Here is a 6,265-nt window from a genome sequence, read left to right on the forward strand (position 1 = left end):
CTGGCAAAGGAACTCCGCCACTAATTTCCAAGTCTGAATTTCATACATTAAGGAAAGACTGGTTGCTAAATACAAAAAAGGAAGCATGTTAATCCCACAGAGATTCGGATATTGGAAGCAAAACTTGAAGAGGCTGTGGAGGATGGGGAACGGTATTGGAGGAAAAAATCCAGGGTTCAATGGCTGAATTGGGGAGATAGAAACACTAAATTCTTTCACTCTAAATTCAAATCAAGATCAAGGAGGAATAAGGTGTGTGTTATAGAGGATGAAGAAGGAAACTCAGCAACAGACCCTGGACAGAATTGCTGAAATCATAGAGAATTATTTTGTGAATCTTTTTGCCTTTAACAACCTGACTGATCCAGAGGAGAAGATTCAACATGTGCCTCTGAAAATCGATGCAACCACAAATAAAAGGTTGATTCTCTATCAACCCCTTTTCAACTCCTGGGGATGACGGGATTACAGCTAAATTCTTTCAATACTTTGGGGGACAATTAAGGATGATGTGATTAGAGTAGTCCGAAGTTTTTTTTGAGGTAAAATTTTGAAAGCTTTTCATCACACTCATATCTGCCTTATTCCCAAAATTGATAATGCTAGCTCTATGAAGCATATTCGGCCTATAAGCGTTAGTAGTGTTTTTTACAAAATTATTTCTAAGATCTTAGTACATCGAATGCAAATAGTCATGAATAAAGTGATTAGTGACAATCAAAGTGATTTTGTTAAAGGAAGACTGATTAGTGATAATGTTCTTATTGCTCATGAGTTTATGCATTTCTTGAAAAATAAGAGATATGGTGACTGTGAACTAGCTCTAAAACTTGATATGAGTAAAGCTTATGATAGAGTCGAATGGTCTTTTGTTTGGGCGATGATGAAAAAATTGGGTTTTTGCGATAAATGGTTAGATTGGATGAAGGAATGTGTGACGACAGTTTCTTACTCTGTTACTGGGGATGGTCAACCACGTAGTTATTTTAAACCATGTAGAGAGTTGTGTCAAGGTAATCCTCTTTCTCCCTACCTATTTTTATTTTGTGCAGAGGGTTTCTCTCATCTGCTCCACAAAGGAGAACAGAGACAAGATCTTTTTTGGTTTGAGACTGAATACAGATGTCCCAGAATTACCCATCTATTTTTTGCAGATGATTCAAATTTATTTAGCAAAGCTACAGAAGGAGACTTCCGAGACTTACTAAGTATCTTACAGACCTACGAGGGTATAAGTGGCTAAGTGGTTAATCTAGACAAGTCATTTATTTTCTTCAGCAAAAATACACCACTTCAAACCCAAGACCAATTGTCTAATCTTCTTATGGTTTCGCATATTGAAAATCAAAATAAGTATTTGGGGCTACCGTCAGTTATTTAGAGGTCCAGGAGAGCTACTTTCAACTATAATAAAGACAAGGTCCGTCAAAAACTCCAACAATGAAAACGAGCTCTACTTTCTCCTAGCGGTAAAGAGATTTTAATAAAGGCAGTAGCTACAGCAATTCCCATTTATACTCTGAGCTGTTTTGGATTGCCTGATACTTTGCTAGAGGAGTTACATCGCACTATCTTACATTTTTGGTGGGGACAAAAAAATAGAGAGCGAAACATGTAATGGATAAGTTGGCAGATTACATGTAGACCCGGAAATCAAGGAGGACTAAATTTTAAAGACCTAAAAGCTTTCAACCATGCAATGGTTGTAAAACAAGGCTAGAGGCTACTTACTAAATTGAATTCACTGCTTAATAAAGTCTACAGGAGCAGATACTACAGGTTTACAAGTTTTTTGAGAGCGGAGACAAGGAATAACCCATCTTGGGACTAGAGGAGGGTCATGGAAGGCAGGAAAGTCTTGAAAAAAGGACTAATCTAAAAAATTGGTAGAAAAAATATGGTGAACATTCAAACAGATTCATGGATCAATGATTACATGTAGTTATGCATATTTCTAACCAAAACACTGATAGAATCTCTCAGTGGGTCTCAGAACTAATTTTACCTTACAAAACTTGGGACCCGGTTAAAATAGCACAATTTTTCTAACCAGAAATCACTGAAGCAATCATCAATACTCCTATCTGTGAAGGCGATGATAAACTAACCTGTATGCGGACCAACAACAGCGGATATTCTGTAGCGTCACGTTACCAAGTAGCATTCCTCTTCTACCACCCTCCAGCGGAGTTCCTCCTTGATCGATGCAAGCAGCAAGAGTTTTGGATGAACATATGGAAGATAAAAAGCCAACCTAGAGTCAAAAATTATATCTGGAAGATGGGTCATGAAGGCTTACCAGTCAACCAAAAGCTACATTCCAGAATCACTTCTTCTAACCCTATGTGTATTTGCTACCAAACGAAAGAAGAATCAGTGGGTCATTGCATTTTTTATTATCCAGACTTAGTGGAAGCATGGAAGCTCGCAGAGGCACAACAAACAGAACCATGGGAGTGATGGTTAGAGTTCATACAAGCAACCAGACATAGAAGCCACAACTATTTAAGTGATATAGAGCTGGCAGCGAACCTGTGCTGGCAGATCTGGAAAGCAAGGAATAAATTGGTCTTCAATAAAGAACAGAGGAGACCTTGGATGTGTGTTGAAACGGCTCGTCCATCCATGCAGAGAAGATGAAGAAGATGAACTGGAAGTTCTTCGTAAGAGAGAAGAGAACGGAACTTTTACTGAGAAATTAGGAAAATTACTTATTCAATTAATAATGTAATTCAATTACATCATAGTTTTTGCTGAATCTTTTTCAAATTTGTTCCTGTGTGTAGTTCCTAGGAGATCGTTCATGTTATTTCATTACATTAATAAAATATTTTTTTAGGAAAAAAAAGTTGATTAATATTAGTTGACTAAAAGTTATATTTTTATAATTTAAAAAATTAATATATATATATATATATATATATATATATATATATATATATATATATATATATATATATATATATATATATATATATATATATATTAAAAGAGTATGGCATTCAAAGGCATGCATGGCGCTGGCCCTTGATACTTTGTATGTATGGGTTCCCTGCTCTTGCAAATGCAATTCACCAAATTTATTATGATCTTGTCACAGTTAAAATAACTTCATTATTAGATTTGATTTCCACCACCAAATTTCTTGACCCATCTTTGATCATCACCAATGGTTTTCCATATATATACATATGGCCATGTATTATATGCCCCAAAATAAGGTCTCTCTTTTAATTGGCCAAGCATGATCCATCAACTTGATCTTCTTGGCTTCTCTCTAATTTAACTTAGACATAACATTATTAGTGTGTCTCTATTTATTAGTTTAAGATTTAAAAAACAAAATTCATGGTACTTCTTTTATATACTAAGGAAAAACTATTATATACTTTAACAATATAATAAAATATAAAAATATTTAGCTATAATACATATACATATTAATTAGGCTATAAAATAGAAGATAAATATACCATTATGCCAATCCATAAGATCATACAAATAATGATTGGAAGTCAAAATTCTCGGATAATTGTGAAATTATAAATATGTGCATATAAATTTAAAAAAAATAATATAAAAACTTAATGTATGAGAATGTTAGAAAGCAGAATTTATTATTTTTATTTAATAATTAAATAATAATATTTAAAAGTGTAGATTAAAGTATGTGTTAAATTGTTAAACTAAAGAAATTAAATTGATAATTAAATATACTGATTAAAAATAATAAATTCTGTTGAATTTTTTAATTAATATTATAAAATAATTCATGGAGTGCATATATGGTACAATTCTTTTTAATTAATTTTCATGTACCTTACCATTTTAATTTCTTTATTAATTTTGTCATATATAGTGTCAAATGTGAAACGTGAATGTTATATATTACTTTATTCGTCTAATGTATGATAAAACTTTAAGGAAGTCAAATATTTATGCAGACGAATTAATTTCCTCAAGGCAAAAAGTCAAGAAAATTTAATGTTTTATTTATATGATGGTTAAAAAAGAAAATATAATCTAATATTCTAATTTCTAATATATGTATCTAATATTCTACATAAGCACGAGCAGCGCGAGATGATTCATATAAGTAGGTATTCATGGCTTTTATCTCGATCAGAATCAAGGGACTCAATTATACACATGATCACTGTCAAAAATATTAAATAGTCAACTTACCAGTTCAATTCAATTAATGAACCTAAAGACAAGTTGAAAGAGAAAGGGGCTGGTTTCAATTACTTCAAAACTATTCACAAGTACACACAAAAAAATTGGCATATTTAAAATTGGCATAAAAAACTTCGGTATCATTTAGAATTTAGCATACAGTTAATTAGTTAATATATATTATTGTTAATTTTAAATTTTAATAAATACATAATAAAATACGTCAGAAACTTAAATTTTTATATAATTTTATATATAAAAAAAAGTAGTTGTGCAGTGACGTACTTTTTGTAAATTGTTATCTTAATTTTTTTTTTTGTTCTTTATCAATGATAGGAGTATTAAACTATAGTTGTCTTAAGCTCTAAATCACTACTGACTCAGTTAAAAGTAGTTAATTTTCTATTTTAACTTTAGCTTTCTGTTTTACATAAATCGGTTAAAAATCAATTAAAGATTAGTTTAACTTCTAAATTTCTAGAAGTTATTAGTAGAATTAGTTAAGTGCATAACTTTTATAAAATTGTAGAAAAGATTTTTTTTATTTGTAACTATAAAATCACTATTTTTTCATTATATTATTCAATTCATGAATATACTGCAAAATCAGAAATTACAATTTTATTTTTTTTTTTACCTCTCTTCTTTTTTCTATTATCAAAATTTTTTATCTAAGTTCATGATACCTTTCATGGTATCAGAATGGTGACATAAGTTGCTAGTGTGTGAACTATGATAAAATTGACAAACTTTGTTATTTCAGCATAAATGATATACACTCATCAAATTCTTTGTGATTTCATGAACAAATAGAAGTTTTCTCAACATAAATAACCTAAAGTTCAAATCAAATTTAAAGCACGAATTACTAACTAGATTGATTTGTAAACATGTTTTATCTCTTATCACAACTTATTCATCTCCAACATGTTCTTCTTTCTCCATCAAATTATATTCACCATGTGTCATATGGTGTGTAGCACCTAAATCAAGATACCAATTTAGATCTTGAATGGTTGCTGATGTAGCTAACACATTACTAAAGTTGACTTTGGGTTGATTAATATGGTTGCTATAGTCACTTTCATATTGCTCCTCAAAGTATCTGTACTAATATGTCTTGACTGTGTGATCTATCTTATCACAAACTTGACGCTAGAGCTTCTCATACTTTGACTTTTTATTCATATATTTCTTCCATCATGTATTCTGCCTCTTCTATATTGTTCTCTTCCATGCCTATAGTAAGGTTGTTCTTGCACTTCTCTATTTTCAGTGTACTCTTTTGGCATTCTATTTTTTTTACTATAGTATTTTTGTATTTCTCTACACTTTGTGATTCTTGCATCATTCTACCTTCACTATATGAGCCTTTATCTCTTCTGTGCATTCTTCCACCTCTACCGCGAAATTCACCTCTGAATCCACCTTTCATTTGCTAGTTTTGACTAAACTAAAGATGTTACGCTAAATTTGCATGGATAAACGCTTCTGGCGTTCGAAATCTTGCTAGCATGTTTTTATAAGCTAAGAGTAGAGTTTTCAATTCACTTATAGTTATTCTTTGAAATCTGGCTAGAACAGAAGTTATCAATAATGAATATTCTTCAGTCAAATCATTTAATTAGAATCGTATTTACATGATCGCTTCCCTTCATAGATTCAACTATGAAAACTATTTCATCAATCGTTCTTTTTATTGATAACACATTTTCAGTAACAGATGGACCAATTTGAATATTAGTCAACTTATGTTTCAATGCATCATTGTGACTTTAATACGAGAAGAGATTCTCTAACCTCTTCTAAATTTGACAAGTGTACACACATCTAACCACTCTTGTCTTGTGAATGGTTTGCTATTAAAGCTAATAACCACGATTTGATGAGTGTATCTTGTCTCTTTCACTTCTGAAACTCATGATTCATTGTACTAATTCCATTTTTCTTTTATGCAAGAAACTTTAGAGGTATTCCTTCTCTTATAATATGATTTGGCATATCATTTTCTTTAATTGTTGATTCTGTCTGATTTTTTTACTATAAGTAGTTGTTCTCATCTATTTTCATTGAGATTAGTGTTACGTTG

Source organism: Arachis hypogaea, chromosome 10 (genome assembly GCF_003086295.3).
Source record: "Arachis hypogaea cultivar Tifrunner chromosome 10, arahy.Tifrunner.gnm2.J5K5, whole genome shotgun sequence".
Classification (NCBI taxonomy): Eukaryota; Viridiplantae; Streptophyta; class Magnoliopsida; order Fabales; family Fabaceae; genus Arachis; species Arachis hypogaea.